Genomic DNA, 20172 nt, shown 5'->3' on the forward strand with positions numbered 1-20172 from the left:
ATTTTTTTCCTTGATGACAGCACATCTCAGGCACCATTTTAGGAGATGTCATGACTTGTCCAGAACACAGTTTACTTCATTACTTTATGATATGGTTTTCATGAGTACTGAATAAGACAGCTCTGATAAATACAATGGTTTAAATTATTTTTGCATGATTGTATATTCACCAGAGATTCTGTATGGTATGCGTGTTAAAACACACTCTTTTCTTAAAGCCTTTCCACTGCACTTTTAGCCCTTGTCAAAATTGCTAACATGCTTTTAACTTAATCTTATATTTCACTAAAGAGTTTTGAAATTGCCTGAAATGTTTGTACAGTGAGGAAAAAGAAAAGCATCAAGGCAGTTCATGGATATCTGTTCCAGGAACATAAGAACGATCTTTTAAGCTGGAAAAGAAGCCAGTGCTTGAAACTTTTACGTTAAGAATTGTACAAATGTTGCCAATTTGAATGTTCTATTGAAATGTTTTGCTCTTCAAGTCTCAAAGAAAGATAAAGATTGTTGCTTGCAGCACAACTGCATCCTTCCAAAGGTGGAAAGCAACCATGAAAGGTGGTCTCTGTCCTCAGCCACAAAGTGAGTGAATTATGTCATATGCCCCCAAACACCCGTGGGCATTTATAGGAGAAATGGATGCAGCTGGGAGAAACAATGCTTCCTTATCTCTCCCAGCAACTGTGTGAGGGGAACGCTAAGGCTTACCAATCTCTTCAGCTTATCAGTCACTTCACACCTCTGAAAATCAGTGTTGTTATTGGCTATAGGGTCTTTGATTTACCAGATCTTTCTTATTTTGAGAAAGGTGTCTCCAGGGAAGCTACTGTTGAAAAAGTGACTCCAGTGTGAAACCACAGTTGGCTTTGGTGAGTGCTCTGTCCTATGACATCATGTGCTTGTCTTGCCTGTTTTGCCTCTATAGTTTTGTCACTGAATTATTTGCTCATAAATCATATCTGGTTGGAGTGGTCTGGGGTATATTGGAACCTATTTATGACCTATATTTTAGTGAAGTATTCATAAATTGCCTTTCTGAACAAATTAGGTCTTCAACTGTTATTGATAATGTGTGTGTTACACAGTAGGTGGTGATTGGAGAGAGACATCAAAACATAGAATCAGGAACGTGACAGAAGGAGTGTGATGAAGAATCACACCTCTGTGGGGCTGATAGAGGGACAGACTGTGGAGAGGTGTATGGTGGTTTATTGTCAGATGTGAAACTGTGGGAAGGAGCCCAAACAGTTGAGAAGATGGGATCATGGGGATGCTAAGGAGGTAAAGAGCAGCAGTGTTGAGATGAAAGAAAGAAATGATAAGGGATAGGCCTGAGACTAGAGGGAAAAAATGTAAGGATATAGTAAAAGACAAAGGAATAAAAGAAGGAAAAAAAAAAAACAGGAGGGAAAGCAAAGGTGGAGTAAAGCAGAACTGAAAGCTAGGAGAGGACTTTGTAATAAACACAGAAGAAGAAAGAAGTAGAGAAGAAGATTCAGAGTGAGACACAGCTATAAACTAGACTGTTAAATTGGGTTATTGGCTTACAGCTAGTTTGTATAGCAGTCAGTGTATGCTGATACGTCTGATAGTAGATAAGGTAGTAGATGACAGCTGAGTAGATGGGCAGATGCCTTAAGCTGCATTATTATTATCAAGATTGCAAAATGAAGTACAAAAAATAAGAATTCTTGGAATCAAGACTATCTGCATGTCCTTAAATCAGGCTATATGTAGATAGGCACAGTGGTACTATGTCATTCAGGGTTCCTATATATTTACACTGAGAACCAGAGAATCCCTTGGAGACCAAAATTTAAGTGTGTAGGTATTGGTACTGGAAGAGTACCTGCTATTTAGCAAACAAACCCCTATGTATAGATCCATTATGGTGCTCTCAGTGTGAGGAGAATCAAGACCTAAACTTTTATCATTACTCATTCACAACATTCACTGTCCTTTAGAAAAGATATTGGAAAGCATAATTCACAATACTGTAGGAGAACAAAAATATCTCAAGGAATTTCTATTTGTCTTAATAAATTATAATGAGTTTTGACAGAACTATTTTGGTATCAGTTTTTACTACTGATATGAGCTAGACTGTGCCATCATAAACACTTTTCTCTGGTGTTAAAAGATCTATCAGGGAATCCAGTTGTAGAAAAATTCCCTTGAACGCCTATACATTCTAGCTCATTAATTCAACCACTTCTATAACTGGTCCTCTGATGCTTTTTGAAAGAAAACTGCAGAAAATAAAATGTATTTGCTTCCCTGAAGATTGTCGATGCATGGCATGGTGTGTTCTGTCTTTCATAGCCATGAAGCTGTACACCAGTTCTCTCTGTTCTGTCATTTGCCACCCTCTCTGGAGATTAGCACGGATAACTTATTTCGTTTTTGATGACTCCACTGGGATGCTTTCAAAGTGGAATTTTTTCATGGCTGTTTTTCTACTTACAGAAAAACCTTTCCTTCTGGAACAAGCTTCTGAACCATATTCTGCTTGATACTTGCTTTTCCTGATAATCTTTTCCTCCAATTTTGTAGACATTTTGGCAAATGAAAGTGCCAGTTCTGAGACCAGAAGCACTGAGGTGCTTAGAAGACATTTAAGAGTGTTTCAAATGGTTAGCGTACTTTCATTTCAGAGCAAGTCATCTGCATGTGATTGCAGCTTCTGCAAATATTTGTGCAAACTTTCTGAAGGGCCCTCAGAGACTAGCAGAAAGAGTCCAGCATCGAGAGAACGAGAGTGCCTGTCTGTCACTTGTAGCTGCTTGATGCTGTGTCTCCAGTCCCAGGCCTCCATTACCAGTGATGCCCTAACAAGCTAACATAGCTCCTTGCAAAATGATACATGCATCCTCAAATTAATGAGCTCTCAGATTGTTCTAGCCCTGTTCAAATGCTCTTCCTATCTGTTAATGAAACCGATGAAGTAGGGGGATCTATTGCATGTAACCTCTCTGTTGCCTCCCAGCGCACGGCAGGAGCATTCAGCCGTGCAAACCATGTTCTCTGCTGAAACACTCCCTCAGACATTCACCACGTCAGCTGGCAGATACCTAATCAAAAACTACTAGGTTATTTCCTCTTGCCATCTCTGCTGGCCTTTCAGTATGGCATGTGAGCAGGGGTTCAACCACTCCTTGCTCTCCTGCAATTACTCACCAGTCTGTCAAACTTTGCTGTTCATGACACAGAGCAATAACTACCAGCGTAGATTCTTCCATATATTCACTGTCTAAATTCACTGTCTAACATTCAGTTTCTCTTTCACTACTACTTGATATGTCAGAAGGACTTGAAGTAGGTTGCCTTGCTGCAGCACTCTTTACCACAGTCTATGGCTACCACATATCCTATTTTCTATGCTTATTGACTTACTTGACATATTTTTAAGACCTCAAGAATTTCTTCAGATAGTCCTCGCTTTGTGTTACATATTCTAAAAATATTTGATTGTTTCCCAGAAAACAGCTTGTTATAGTCATTCTCTAAAATCTCCTTTGTGACTTTTAGATTAGTTTATTCCTTCACAGCAAAATAAATACTTGAAATACCACTTTAAAGTATACCTTAAATGAAGAAGCTCACACTTTAAAGGAAGGTACAATTATCACATTCCTTGCAAGAAATTGCACATTACGGTAACTAATTTGAATCCTGTAAAAGAAGTTAAAGTATGGGTGGTAGTATCACTCTCTTGATTTACTGGCATACTTGATACTATTTGATAGGATATAAGGAGCTTTCTGCAGAGAATATTCCAGCCAATAATTATACTAGTTCTTTCACCTCAGAAATAAGCAGTTCTCTGAATGCCCTTGTGTTTGACTGACCAAAATTGTGTATTGAATAATTGTTATTTTATTATCTTCCTTCCCCTTGGTGTGTACCTTGGAATGTAGCATCCAAGAATAAGACTCTTTCACGTGAGCAAAGGTCCAGCTGAAAAAGGCAGCTGGACTGCCTTCCTCTAGGTATTTTTTTAGCAGCTTCACATGACTACATTACGTAGACTGGCCTCTTTTGGTTATCAGGACCAAGAGTATCAGCAACTTTAGAAGAAACAGCAGCTGTATCAGAAACCCAATGGGGAAAAGGAAAAAGATGCAAGACTGAGTCACTATTGGCAACAACTTCTGTTTTCATAGCAATACTGATGACGGCATATTATACACAAGAATGGGCAGAATGATTCTGTTCAGCACACTTCTGTCTGACGCAAGCTACCCCGACACATATTTCCAGTGATTCCAGTCTGATTTGCTCAGTGCCAAGGGCCTTGAGGGTCAGCAGAAAAGGAATCATTCCTGGATTGTCCCAGGAAGTTATGTGCTGTGTTCATCACATACCTACAAACAGGAGCTGTATTTTTCAGCAATGTGGTAATGTTTGTTTTCAGAAGTGACAACTCATGTTCACTATTGTCAATATCATGCTTTGGCTTATGAGGTATTACCAATATAAAACTGGAAATTGGTAACAAAAAAATATCTAACAAGATTTTAGACCTTTGAAGAGCAGCTGACAAGCATCTAGGGCTTCTGAACTCTGATCTGATTGGGTCACCTCGCTTAGTTCTGGTGACTTGCTTTTCCAGTTTGTCAGAATTTTATACAAAGCTTTACAAATTACAATTAAGATTGCCTTTGATTAAATCTGAAAATAGAGAGGAACATGCAGGGCATTGTGATTGAGATGTGTGATGTATGTTAACTTAAAGCAGATATTCTCTCCACCAGCAAGCAGGACTGACTCTGCTACCTTCATGCTTTAAAATCACTTCTGCATGGACAGTAACTGTGATTATAACAGCCTTACAGACCTTCTCAGCCTCATGAAGGGTATGAAACGAGTAGTCCCTTTTTGTGAAATTTCATGAACCTGTTCAGGATAAGGCTGGGATTATGCAGCTAAGTTGTGGAAAGTAAAGAAATAAAGAGTGAGAAAACGTGAATGTCAAAGAGGGAGCAAACCTGAATAAAAGTTTGTGTTCATTGATGGGAATAAAAGCCATGTAGATGAAAAGGTATCATGATAGAGATATAAGGGCCTTACTATGTTAGTGCACAGTTCAATATCTGGCTTGCAGCAGTGGTTACTAGCTAATTCCTCCAGAACAAAAGAGAATAGAGAAGAGAGGTTTCATTGTGGTGCCTAGGTTAGCAGCCTCATCTCCAGCTCTGTAATAAATGAAGACAGAGAAGTTCTTCCATGGCAGTTTGGCTCTTCATTGCTCTGAATTACCCTCTTGAAGTCTTTCTCTCCTCTCTCCCCTGACTATAAAGACAACCAGGCTTCTAACCCAAGCACCTCAGTTGGGTGCCTGGGGATGTGTAGCATGAATCCCCACCAAGCCAAAAAGTTAACTGTGCCATATAGCCTCTGTTATACATCCTAATCCTACGGAGTGTTTCCGTTTCTCATCTCTCTTCCACCCTTTATTGTGCAACCTCATCTGGAGAAAAATGACAGTCTACCAAGTCTGTTGCAAATACCTTGAAATGAGCAGAGTAAACAGTGGATAATAAAGCTGGCCAGCCAGCCTCCCTCATGAGATGCTTTTTATTACATTCAGCTGCAAGTGTAATTTCCCTAATGCTGCCCATTCATCTTGTACCTGGTTACAACTCAAATCCACATGCACTTTTGCTCTCTTGGGGGCGGAGAGACCCTCTAGTGGCCAGTATGGCAAATAAACTGTGTCATAAAACTGCAAGGGTTCCCCCATAATTTATTCCCCTTTCTGTTTTGTTGCTATGGAGAGGATGGCTGCAACTGGACATTCCTTGAATTCCTTGGCCAGCAAGGTGGTCATGCATCACTTATTTGGGATGCCAGAGCAATAGCGGTGAGATTCAAGGTGGGGAATAAAGGTCATGCTATAGTTTAATCAGTTGTACAGTGGTAGTGTAGCTGAGGGTAGATACAAGAAACAAGAGTTCATCTGCTGCTATAGTGAGCAGTATAAATTTACCAGTACTCCACTAGTGTGACAACTTGCATCTGGGAGTATATTTTTGTACGGGGGAAGGGAGAGGGATAGACAGACGGACAAGGAAGTGAGAAAAATTCAAGCACGTTACTGTAGTGGATAATAGTGCAAATTGCTATGAAAGCAGTTGCTTAATTTCTCACTCTGAGTCAAACTGAGGCAAAGGGTCAGTGAACGCAGTAATGGCATCTGTGATGGCAGTTCAGTATCAATTTCAATCAGCAGCAAAGTGATTTCGCCCTCTTCAGTCTTTTGACATGAAGAAAGAATGCCTTGATTTTTAGCACTTAATAAAGCTAAACCATGCCCAACTCCAGAAAGGTCAACAAACCTTCCTGGTTAATATATTTCAGAAATCTGCATCAAATTATCTAGCTAATCTCAAATCCTAAAGCAGATATTTCTAAAACTCCATAATATTTACGTTTTCTATTCCTGGCACTACAGGAGGCAGAAGCTTTTTTCCTGTGTACTATAAAAGTAGATTTTCTGCTCCCTGTTTTTCTATTGAGCCATGAAAAATTGCCTGCTAGAAAAGATCCAAGCCCAAATTACATCCCTCTTTTTACACCCTGCTTTGATATTGTGGGTTTCTCTACTTCAGAAGTTAGCTTAAACACTCTGTGTTGTCCAACAAGTAAGTAGATAAACATATAAGCAATTTAACTATGAGAGAAAGAAAAGCTGATTTTCACTGTTTACCACAAAATATTCTAAGCAATTCTGCTTATATAATGGCTACATTGAGTTAAGGTTCTTCTCTCTGAACATTTCAAATCAAAATATGTCTTTTACCTCCTCTGCCTCTATCAAGGTTTATTTAGTGGATTCCATTCCTACTGAGAGATCAAAGAGACTGTCACTGTTTATCTTGGAGAAAAAAGTGAGGGGACTTAGTGATAACATAAAAAGCACTCAGTGTCAGAGCAAGGATAAAACGGACACTTATTTTCACCCTTCCCTCTCAAATAAGGAGACACTAGAGAAATTTGAAACTCCACAGATATAAACGTGGTACAAGGAGGTAGATTTTCATGTACTGCACACCTAGCTGTGGAGCTAACTGCCACAAAAGAGCTTTGCGATCAAGGGCTTAGCTGCATTTAAAAAGGATTGAACATTTGCACTGTAAAGTGTTCATAGAATGTGCAAGGAGTATGGGGAGAGGTCATGCTGCAGTTCTGACTCACCCATGTTGGGATTTCAGGTTTTAGGACAATTTCTAAGCAGTCTGACTTAAAAAGATTTTTTTTTTCCCTAGGAATTGTTATGCCAACCTCATGTTTATTTAGGAGGTTCTGATATTTCCCATAAGACTCTTTGAAGCACTGTTGGACAGGACCAGAGACAGGATACAAACTCACTGCACTGCTGGTGTATCCAACACAAGTGACTCCTCTGTTCCCACGTTCCAACACTGTCTCTCCAGCTTAGGACAGGCTGGAACCACCCTTGACTATACACACCTCTTCAGCCTTCATTAGACCGTTAGATCTCCCAAAGATGCTGTTCACTTGAAAAAATGTGCTCCCCCTCTACACCTTTGTCTCTAGGGACCATGGCTTAGTCCTACTCTGAGGATGTGGAAGGAAGGCTAGGAGGGGGATCTTGGCTTTTGTAAATGAAAGTACTTACATTCACATAATTACAATTATTAATAGTGGTAAAAGGATGGGCCCAGTCCATAATCTGAGGTAATGTTTGGCAATTTGTAACAATGTCTAGCAGTTACATGATTCATTCATTAACTGAGTAATGCTTTTAATTAGTTAGCATTACTTTTAAGATGCTCTCTCTCATTTTATTGTGTAATTTAAGGTCACAAACATTTTTTAGTATGTTATAATTAAATTTATATTTATATGAAGTCCCCGCTACAAACAGATACATTATTTGCTTTAGTTTTAACTATCTTTTTTTTTTATACTTGTGAAAAAGAATGTGGGAATAGTGGAAAGTCCTAAAAGTGCAGCCTGTGATATCTTCCCCGTTCTGTATGAAGACTATGTCTGAGAGCCATAGTGCCGAGCCATCAGAGGATGTAAAGAGAAACTCGTGGTACATCTGCCAGCCTGATGTTTCAAACCCTTTTTGGCTGTAAATTGGCTTAATTGTGTTGAAGCTAGGAGAGTTCTACCAGCCAAAAACGGTGAAGATCTGGCTTTGAGCAGGGCCCCATTCCCCAGTCAGTAGGTTTCCAGGTTGCCTTTTGGTCAGCCAGACACCTCTGCAGTTCAAATTAATTACAGTTCTGCCAGCTGCTTCTTCAAAAATCCTAAAGATTATGTGGCCCTAGGGCATGGTCCCAATGTGTTGTGTCAGGCCAAAAGTGAGGGGCTCAGACAAAGGAGTTCTGTTTTTTAGACATCTGAATAAGGCACCTTTTTCCAGCATGGGCTTCATTTCCATTTTTCTTCAAACATATCTGATCAGGTAAGTGAGAAAATCCCCTCTGTTCTGCACAATCCCATAGTTTATATTTAAGCTCTCCATGCTCTCACCGTCCCTAGAGACATTCATCCCTGCACACTGTCACCAGAGGAATGCAGACGGAGCTCCAACTTTCTGAAAGAGCACTAAGACATCTTTAATTGTGTAATAATTGATGTTTTTTATGGAGTTCCAGATCATTCCCTGATATTGAACACTTCAGTGGCTTAATCCTTCCTCACACAATGTGGAGACAAATAACAGCTTCATGGACTTCATCACTCATGAAAGGCAGACAGAGCAGGCGGGCTAGCATGAAAATATTTTAATTATACTTTGTCAGAAGGATATTGCAAGAGATAAAAGTGCTCTCCTTTGCTACTTTCATTCAGAGAATTTATCACAGACTAAATTTATTTACTATTAAAAATTGCAGTTGGGTCCACAGAGTGGACTTCCAGAGGCTAAGACAGAGAAAGAAGATTGGAAGAAGTGTAAGAATGAAGACTAGCAAAACACCACAAACCCTTAGGAGAGCAATTGCTTGCTTTATGCCATGCCTGAAAAGGAAAAGCTTCTTAGCAAATAGTGAGTATTATGGAAAAGAGGATAGGACAGATCACATGTTTTGATAAGTCTTCGCTTTGTATAAATTTAACGTGGGCCAATACTGTACAGTCTCCTGGACACAAATCGGAGGGGTTATCTCACTGCAGCAAAACTTTCCTTTGGCAGATGTTCTCTAGACGTTTTTTCCTACCTTCCCCAAACTATGTTTTTAAAGGATAAGCACGTAGAGATGCAAATGAATGGCACATGGGATTGATACAGGAATGCAAAAAGCTGGCTTTTCCATCACAGAAAAAGAGGTTATGTCATGAATCAAATTCATTTCTGGAGTTGAATCAAACTCATTTTTAAAGTCAGAGGGATTTCGTCCAATGGACTTCAATAGGTTTTGGATCAGGTCCTTGTGAAACTTCCCAATATCAAATGGAATAGGACATGCTGAAAAATAGGGTTGCTGTTAATTAGACTGCTCAATTTCTGCTTCTGTTAGTATCATTAATTTTTATTTTGTGTAAAACACCACCTGGTATGCGTTGTTAAATTTACTTCGTCTACAGTGCAAACATAGTATTGCTTTTATGTGTGAGTGCTGATTTGTTATGGGTTGCTTATCTTCTAACAGAATGGCATAGTAAGTGACATGCCAAAGAATCACGGATAACAAACTGGGGTAAACAATACAAACAATTCTGTTTTCTTTCTTGTCAATTTGTTTTATAGACTGCAGGCTCATGGTACTGCTGAGGTAGATAACATTAAAGGAATAAGGATAAGAAGTAAAGTGTCTAGCTGGCCTTTGATGTGTGCTGGAAAAGGTCAATAGCTTGTCTGCCACCTCAGTTGCCATTGATTGGCTCAGACTGAGAATTAGAGGAGTGATTTCCAAAAAGTACTTAGAATTTGCTTTATTCTGTTGCCATTTAAAGTAAATAACAAAATAATCCTGGCATTTATAGTAGTGGGGCCATGGCATGGCAGGGGGTCTTGAAATTCTTCCTATCCTAACAGCTCTCTGTGTACTTTACTGGCAATGGGATCAAGCCGTAGATTTCAGGCAAGGTACCATATTTTGCAACCATGTGTCACAGAGGAAAGTTTTCTCCAGTCTTCTGTAATCAGCCAGTTTCCAAAACATCGGAACAGATACCCCATGTAATTCATACTAACAAAATCCTTTCTTGAATCTTGCCAAGCTTTTAGTGATGGTAAAATCTCCCTGCAGTAAGGAGCTCCAATATAATTAAATGTTGCATGAAACTGTATTTCTTTTCCCTTGTTGTACATTTGCTGGCTATTAATGTATCCTGCATTATTGAACTCAAGGTAAACAGACATCGCTATTTGGCCTTCTCTATGCAATTCATTTGTTTTTATAACTCTATTATGACTGATACAACTCTTTTTTTAAAAAGTAAACTCTCTTAGCCTCTTCAGGTGCTTATATGAACGTGCTTCCTCCGTGCCTTCAGATCTTCCAATTTCTGCCTTGAGATGACTGAAACCAAAGATGAGAGGACTGAAGCCACCACAGCTGAGGTATATCATATTTCATTTATTTCCAGCTTTTTCAGTGTTTTGTTCCTCTTTCTTTCTTTCTTTTTCTCTCTTTTTTTTTTCCGACTCCTAGAGTGACTAGAGGTCCTTAATCACTATTTTCATTCCTTCATTCCCTAGAAAGATTACTTTAGTTTCAAAGTCTGTCTGTGTGCATGGACAGTCTCAGATGTATCTATATTTACCATCTCGGTATGTAGTGTAATTTTTCAGGAGTACCCCACCACCCTATCTAGATATTGTCTTGGCTAACCTAATCACTGCCATCAGCTGATCTTGCCAACTCAACATTGACCCTCAGCCTATTGACTTTTCTAGGCTGCTAATAACTGTAACTAATTAAGAGCAACCGATTCAAGAGACATTCCCATTTATCAGTCTGATCTTGTAATGATGTTTGACCATCTATTATTCCTGATGTTTTTCTCTCTCATTGAGACCTTTTTTCCTCGAGAGGATGGTCCTTGAGGGGGATTAAAGGATGTCTGTGAAGACTCCTTTGCTTGCACAGGATGTTAAACAAGTCTTAATAGGACATGAGGGTATACAGGTACTTTAAAGGCAAATGCTCTAAAATCACACAGTGGCCTGAACAGCTTCTCAGTCAGAGAAATATGGAAAATTTAATCATCTTGCTGTGGGAAACATTAATAATTTGTTTTCAAACCACACTGATGAGATGTTGACGTTGCAACTATTTTCACATGAAGTTGAAAACAATGTCAATTCAGAAATATTATGCTGTAAAATGTTTATTCTCTTGATCGAAGAGAAGAATATTAATCTCAAAAGGCTAATGTGTTTGGGATTCCAGCATATCTCCAGTATTACTGACAACAGAAATATCAGGGTTTTTTTTATTAGAATAAGGTCTTGTTGGAAATGTTCTCTTTGAAAAATCCTATAGCTGTTGTGAAGAACATGCTGTTTTGTTACTTGTTTTTCTTTCTGTGATAACCTATATTTCATAAGGAAAATTTTCAGTCAAAAGTTTTTAGATTCTTCTCTCCCCTACTCCAGTAGTCACCTATTTACTTTCTAGCAGAAAAAAAGGGAAGCAGCATCTTTGAGATAGACTCTCATCTGGTTCATGAAGGTATAGGTCACCTCAATTTCAGATGCAAGCCTTCTACCTATGCTAGGGAAGGGGCATTTGGAATAGAAGTCATGTTAGAAAGGCACCATGTCTTTTTACACGAGCTCACAAATTCATTTCATTTCATCTAATGACCTTGGGCCACAGTTTATTGCTGACACTCTGGTTAACATATTTGCTTAACTGCACCTAGCTTTTATTTTCATTAAAATGCTTCTGATAAAAATATGATAATGCTGTCTTTGTTCACTGTTGTTGTCGTTAATTTAATGCTGGGGAAAATAGCTGAGAAGTGAACTGTGTTTAGATGTGAAAATGGAGCCCAATACACTCGTATTGGGAATAGAATTAAATGCAGGAAAAAAAAAGAAAAAAGAAAAAGCCCAGTGTTTATTGTGGAAGTACTAAAATCTTGGTTTTGAATTCAGATAAACATCTGTGAAACTGGAACATCTTTTTTTCACAAAAAAAAAAAAGTTGACAAAATTTAATATTCCAATTATATTGGTTTATTTAGATGAGAGAATTCTGTGGAAAAATACATGCTGCCTTTCAAATTTCAAGGGGACTTCATTTCATCTGGTCCTCAGCAGGCAGGTAGCTCATGGCACAAGAACCCTCCGTGCAGGCTTGGCTACCTGCGGACGTGCAGCAAAGGCAAACGGAATCAACTAATGGTGGGAATTAAAGTGCATTAAACATCCTGCGGGTGTTCTCATTCAAATGTTAAGAGGCTGTATGTGACTTCAGTTTAATCTTTCTCTGAGGAGGGCTTGTCCTTACTGCAGTGTTAGCATAAGGTATAACTCAAGAATTGCTCCTAACTCAACTCCTGCACACACAGAGAAGTCTCTAACTTGAATTAAAGAGTGATTTAGATGCCTTTGCCGCATTTTGCATGCATGCTGGAGGGTGAACTGAATGCCAGGTGTGTTGCTTATCTAGCTTTGGAGGCTTGCTAACAGCTGGCATACAGTCTGCCTTACTGGAATAGAGCCGAATTAGCTGATTTATCACAGGTCTAGGTTAAAGGCTGAGTAATGCTTATTTTCAAACCAGCGAGAGGGAATTCAGCTAGTCCTGCTAATCCCTGCACAGAGCATGTCACCAGTCAGCCTCTCCCTGCAACCTGAATATTGGCAGCGTGACTGTGTTTGCTCGAGGGAGGTCAGCTCCAGAGGAATCAAGCCGACTCAAAGGGTACATGCACACGACTGAAAGCAATGGAGTTACTGAGGCTTTACAAGTTACCTCCAGTCAGCTGAGGAGCTGTAACTCAATAAGCTGCAGAGATTTTATTGCTTTTAATTGCCTGTGTCCATCTTTGGTAACCCGAGTGAAGCCTGCACTGGTGGTGTTCCTGTAGACACTACAGTGCCATATAGGCAGAGATGTGAATGGGTTGGAGAGTGATTCTTCGCTGCCGCCTTTGGCGAAGCATGTGAGCTGGCGAGTCTCTCTGGTCTTCTCTAGAGGCAAGGAAAGAAGGGCCTCTAGGGGGTGACTTTGAGGACATAAATTAGGTGCTTACTCTGAGTCACTGGAAGAGCTTACCTCTCTGCACTGGCCACAGAAGCTGTTAGAAAGAATAGCCAGCTATATTATGCACAAGTACTTCCTTTTTTACTTAAACGAAATGGAAAGTGGGCTTTTGGAAGCCTTTGCCATATGCATCTTTTTTTGCCGACAAATGATGAACTTTTCCTGCCATAAACTGGTTTCTGATGCCAGCAGAGGCCACGTACATGCGTAACTCAGAACAGGCTGTGGTTTAGTTACACTGACCTTTTGCACAACATAAATTTAACTTTTTAGTTAAACTTCTTTACTCCTTCAAATGCTTTTTTTCCCCTCTAAATTTGGTCTGTACAAAACCCTGAGTTGTTCCATGCTGATAGGCGATCTTCCCACTTGTCCTGGAAGTGGCAGTTTTATACTGGTTGTTTGCAGTGGGAATGAATAGCACCAGGTAAGGCATGATATTAGACCTACACTGCTGCTCTCCAGCAGAGCCACCTGAAACAGTGGAATGGGATTTTTCATTTTTTAGTGATGAAACATGAGGATATCATGTTGGGGAAACCCAGATTAGATGTGACTGAAGAGCTTGGCAGAAGTAAATTATTGTCAGGGTTCTTTTTTTCTTTCTTTTCCTTTAGCTGCAGGCTTCAGTCACTATATATTTAGATGTTGCCAAATTACAGAGAGAAATAACAGCAAGGAGACATTTCATTTTCTAGATTAGCACTGGCCTTTCATTCACCTTTCCATCCTCCTGGGTTATCCAGCTACATATTAGAAGTATTTCTCTGCCTTGCTTCTATCCCCCTTCATTGTTTGTGTAATTGGAGAGAGTCAGTACAGCTGTGCTTTTGTGGTTTGATTTTAGTTGCTCCTGCTGCTAATTGTGTAGAATATGGCTATATGTTACACTTTAGAAAATCACTTGTATACAAAATCCTTTCACAAATACCAGTTCTAAAAGCTTTTCTGTAACTGCATGGGATACGCAGCTTTTCTGAACTGCGTGCCACCAAGTACCTCGTCTCAGCCCACCTAATGTAGATTTGTTTTTCTGACTAACATACTTCAACATCTGAACTGTCTTTTGTCAGAGACCATGCTGTAAACAAATGTCTGCTGTTCCCATTGCCTACAGATCACAACTGTGGTATCATAGCATTAGATACAATACCTTGTAGGATTAACTGCTGTTCTATTATGTATTGTGAATACCTGTTGGTGCAATAATAGACAACATGGTGCTAAATTCCTTGTGAAAACCTAGGCACTGATATGTAGGTATTCAGACTCCTGAAGTGGACACTGTTATCACTGTAGCCTATGCCTATGTCTGCAGCATACTTACTATTTTAATCCACTTTTATGTTGGTATGCCTACATGAAAGCAAACTACATTAGAGCAGTGTAACACTGTAATAGAGCAGTGGTGAGCTAGGCTCCACTCCTTATAACTCAGCTCATTCACACCTGCTGTTCAAGTATGTCTGTGTATTCATATACATACACATTTATGTATACCTATAGTGTGTGTGTTTATTTGTTTGACTTTGCATATAAAGTCAAAGGGGACTTTGACTTTATAGTCAAAAGGGACTTTTGACTATAAAGGGACTTTTTTCTAATTTGCATACTTATCTAAAGTTAAGGCTGGGTGATCTAATTAATAAATAAATTAAATTATATTTTTGATTATGCTGTTGAGTCCATTTGCCCAAGCTGGGTCCTTAATCCATTCTCTTTCTCTTCCCTTGACTTAGAATGAGTGTCATTTTGTTCATATGTGACAGTTTCAAGAAATTCTTAAAAGAAGAACTTAGCAAGAGCAGCAGGGATTGTCAGCTATTATAAAATCCATAGACATAAACCTCAGAAAATGTTTAACAGCACAGTCTGTCTGGGTGTCACCTAAATTATCTTACAGAAGTCACTGTTTCTTGTAAATGCATTGCAGTGATGTGTTCTGGCCTATGCTAATGTTTTGACTGATGAAATCTTTCTGCTTATTTGTCTTTGTTTCAATTAGCCTGCATCAACAGCTCTCTAATGGTGGGAGAGGTGCAGGTTTGCAACCAGTACTATCATACAAGACAATTCAGACACTTTTGCATGGAAATGAGACATGAATGACTATACCCATCAATGTTTACAGGAACTGTTTCTATAATATCTCTAGGAGCAGGCATGAGAGTTGGTTAGGACACAATATTATAATTGATGTTGGCGGTGAAAGACACTGAATGCCCTAACCGTGCTCCATGCATCTGCACCACAACAGTGAAGATTTTTATAGTATGCCTGTCACTAAACGCCCGCTGTACCTTGTTCTGTGCATGTTCAGGCCCATCTAAGGTTTGTTTTTTCTGCTAAGCTTCAGGGATTTGGGGTACAGAAACTGTCTTAATGGGTTAATCTGTGGCTGTATCGCCCCATTCACAATGGCGTATTTATGCCTACATTGAGGGGATAGTATTAGTTCAAGTCTTCCCTCACCACTTCCCTCCCTGGCATTCCTCACTGCACTATGCCCTGGAGGTGTCAAGTCTACTGATGCATATTGCTGGACTCAAACTGTACAGGGAGCCTAAGCTAGTAGCTGGGCTTGTGCCCATGCTTGAAAAGCAGTTCAGATGCGTAGCCAGGATGAGAGGTTTCCAGACAGAGGTTTAGTTCCTGAGCTGTAGCCTAAAAGGATTGAAACCAGCTAAAAAGGAGGAGATAGGAGTGTGTTTTGCTATTTTTTAAGACTCCTATCCTCCTGCCCCTAAGGCTTTGGACTCTGAAATCCTTCTGAGTTGCGGGTGGCTGCTGACTGCTGCCAGAGGTAGGGGTGCCATCTCACACTATGCCACCTAGAAAGGTGGCTGGGACTACGGTGGCACTAGAGCTGTGACTGTCTTCCACAGAGTTGCACTCAAAGAAAATATCTGACAAGCAGGTTCAGCAACTCCAGGGCTGCTCTACAACCTTGTCATCCTGCAGCCTCAACATTGAGTAGGCACTAGGACAGTGCATACATTTTTTGTTAATGAAAACTTGAGACTTCACACACAAAATTAGATGCACACAAATACATGTACCAGTTTAACCTTCAAAATCCTAAGAGATGCACTAATGTGAGCCTTCCATTACAGATACACATGTATACAAAAATAAAAGGCATTGGTGTTAGCTAAATGATCCCATTTCTGAAGATATCTTTTGCAAGGTTTTCTGTTAAAGTGAAGAACAAACTAAGTTTGTTCTGATTCATGTATTACCAGCAAATAAGCCAGATAACTAGATTATAGTATTTTCAAATTTCAGTGCTGATGTCTGAATAAAAAAGAAAAAATATAGTAATTTTTTTCAAAAGACCAGAGTGAGCTTAAGATACTAGTAGTAAAAAGAAAAATCTTCTTTAGACATTTAATTAATGACTTCTTTTTTGAAGATTCTGGGTTGAATTTGCAGTAGGTGACCCTCTGAGTGCTTAACTGAACTTAGATAAGCCTCCAAGAGTTCAGAACTCTTTCCAAAAAGAAATTGAATTTGTCTGATCCTTGCTATAAAAATCCTGCTGAAAATCTTGTACAAATCTCTTATTTTATTAAAATAAAGCAAAACACAATGAAAATTCATTTGCTGACTAGCTTTCCCCTCTGCTTAATGCCATTTGAAATGCTGCTGGGCTCATTCCTTGAAATTTTGATGACTTTCTTTCCTGATGTATCTGAGAGTTCCTATTTCCTGTGTATTTGAAATAAATTTTAATTAGAACAATCTTTCTTTTGCTCTCTTGGCATTTTTATGTATGGACAAATAACAAAAGAACAAAAGCATACATAAACCAAATCTTTTCATAATTGAAAATGGATTTAGTTTGAGCTTCAGGTTAATATTAAGGTCATTTCTCATTTTAGCTAAACCGTTTATTTCCACTAACCAAACACTAGTCTCAGTTTAAGCCAAAGCCTAATCTGAATGTGAGCCTTTCCCTCAACAAAGACAACATTTCCATGGGCCCTTCTTTTTCAAAATTGTTTGTTATAGTTTGAGAAGGAGCTGCGGTTCATTAGGATTCTCCTGTATTCACAACCACAGTGTTCTCCAAGTTCAATGACTTTCAGGTAACACAGTTCATGGCCAAACAGAGATTCTAATAGAGAGTTTAATCTAAGGCTTCAATGTATTTAGACAGTACACTCCCTGTGAAAGTGAAACAGGGTAGGGGACAAGCATAGGAATTGACACTGTCTAGAAACTGCATGCTTATTTTGGCAACGTTATTAACTTTTTAGAATCTAATGGAAAGCAGCAAGATGAAGAAGCACAGAGTGACTGCAAAAGATGATATTAAACATGTCCAAAACCTGGGGAGCGCAGAGGTCTCAACTGTGCTCATCTGAACCGACGGCAGTTCTTTTCAAATCTGTTTTGGGGCACGCATCCTTCCTGACTTTGAGATCTCAGACCTAGCAGGAACAAAATATGTGGAGAGATATAACAACTGTTCTTTTAGATTTCCAAGGCAAAATCATCAGCTGAGATAAATCAGTATAACTCCATTGTGGCTTTAATTTAATTATACCAGTGTCTGAGAATCTTGCCATTGAATATCTGAAGAAGGAAAGTTTTGCCTCCTTATGAATTTATCAACACGATAGATAAGGATGGAAGAAAGGGAATGTTACTGTTCATAATTGGCAAGTAAGCAATTAAGAGATAAAGCCATAGATAGCTAGATTTTCTTCTTCATTATACAGTCACTACAGGAGAATTAAGGAAAACATCAGGGGCATGAAGACTGGCATAAAAGAGCTTTGCTGTCTACGTGTCCTCTGTGAAGTGCAGAAGACAAATGCAAACTCCTGTTGCAGTAAATTTGCACTGTCTGAGGAGTTCTTTTGGGGGAATTAGTAGCAAGGAACCTAATCATTTTTGCAGATAGTGTGAGGTAAAGTAACAATAGAAAACCTTGTTCTGAACTCTTTTCCAAAGGAAAGCCTAGGAAATCAGAGTATGGTTTGGAACCCAGTTCTGAGGATGAATCTAACCTTCTAATTCAGGAAAATGACCTTCCTCCATATTTTATTTCTTATGTCTTTTCTCCTGGTTGTGGCAATACATTTCCACTCTCCAAAACATTTTTGTTCAAAAACTAAAAGCACACATTTTGTCAATCAAAATCAACCACATACAAAAAACCTGGATGTTACAAGAATCATTCTACCACACATTTAGAGATTCCTTAGCCACTACTGTATTTGTCTCCTGATGTTTTCCAGTGCAACTTTTGTTCAGTTTAGATCACAAGGACATAGATTTTAATCTCCACTACATACTTTTCCTATTAATCTTTTGGTTTGTTTATACCTGCTTGTATTTAAAGAGACTTTTATCTCCTCTTTACATGAACTCTTTTAAATTTTCTCTTGACTTCTACTTTCCTCTATTCCTCCAGTCATTGACCCTGTTATCAGACAAAGTCATTTTGTGCACTGACAAATGAATTCTTTATTCCTATCTCAAGTGCCATCACTAAAACTGAGTTGTATTTTGAGTATTGCACTTCAGCACAAGCTAGATCCTGCCATAGTAATGTGTGCTGAAACACATTAAAACTTACTTTAAAGGAGATGACACTTTCTGAATTTTAGTTCACGTACTTACATCCATTTACTATGCACAGGGTCTGCATCTGGCATTTTTCAAACCTCCCTACAAAAGTGAAACTGTGGCAGCATATCTATCATCTGACCAGGAAGCCCTTGATTCAGGAAACCTGCTAAATATATTAAGTATTTTTCTAATATTATCTTTGCTGAAATGATGTGCTTGTTATGTGACTCTGTGGAGTCACAGATAAAACACACAGTGAGACACAAGGTAATACTTCTTTTCAAACTTGGACAAGTACAAGAACTACAGCTCTATTTCGCCTACCTATGAGAACCACACACTATGGTTTTCATTTGAAATAACAGTAAAAATACCCCTGGCAGCACTCCATCTTGTAATGTCCAAGAAGATAGTTTATCTTCTTGCTATAAAGAAGAGGAGGTCTTTGACTATCAGCAAATTTCAAAACAGATTTTGGATCTGCTTGCTGCAGAAATCAGGCAGCAATTAAGTGGTAGCTCAGAGTCAGACAGAAGGGACCAGTGTTACCAGTTCTCCCAGGTGGCCTAGGCTGGAAGATGAATTTTCCCCAAGAGGGATGTATTGACTGTCTGCAGTGGCTGCCATGATAGAAACCCTATGGTCAGTGACATACTTGCCTGGTTTAACTACCTATGTTCCTACAGAGAAAGGCTGCTAAACCCTCATTCCTTGGGGAGAAATAAGGAGGATAGAAGGAAGAAGGAAAATGACCAAGCTCTACAGCGTAGATGATATAATTGCAGAGCATGTTAAAGAGGTATTATTAAGTGAAGTGGGTTGGATGATTTGTCTGAAACATGCTCAGTGAAAATTTCACACTGAGAGGCATGGGGAGAAGCTGAAGTTAATCATCTGAATGGCTTGTCCATAACAAGCATTCCCTACACCTACCCTTACACATCTACCTGCTCTTTAAAAATTAAAATACTGTAATCAGGGAAGAAGACTGGAAGATGAGACTCTCTACATCATATATTCAATATAAAAATTAATATTTTAAATTGCCACACAGTACTAATGAAACTATGAAGCTAACAGAGTGTAAGGCGAACAGCACATTGACTTCTACATGAAGTGTGCATTTTAAAGTACACTAGGACATACCTTTATTTGTAAGAGGCTTTGCGGTACCTAGATAAAAGGTGTTTTATAAGCCAAAATTGTTTCTGTACTATTACACTGCTCATTAAAGATGACAAATATTGAACTAGTCTTCCAGACTGTTGGATTTCTTGAAGCCAATTTGATGTCGCTATCTATGACTGGTGTCATATTCATGAGGGAAAATAAGATCAGAGCACCTGGCAAGGGTCCTTTGAATTGCAAAATTCAGTCCAATGCCAGACACTGC

At 39.0% G+C, this 20172-nt stretch overlaps 1 protein-coding gene across 1 annotated transcript in view; it reads right to left on the bottom strand.

The window, feature by feature from the left end:
• Positions 1–20172, bottom strand: part of CHRM2 (cholinergic receptor muscarinic 2) — a 102507-nt gene that overhangs the window by 33118 nt on the left and 49217 nt on the right. The window lies entirely within an intron of this gene.

This window comes from Dromaius novaehollandiae, chromosome 1 (genome assembly GCF_036370855.1).
Source record: "Dromaius novaehollandiae isolate bDroNov1 chromosome 1, bDroNov1.hap1, whole genome shotgun sequence".
NCBI classification, from domain to species: domain Eukaryota; kingdom Metazoa; phylum Chordata; class Aves; order Casuariiformes; family Dromaiidae; genus Dromaius; species Dromaius novaehollandiae.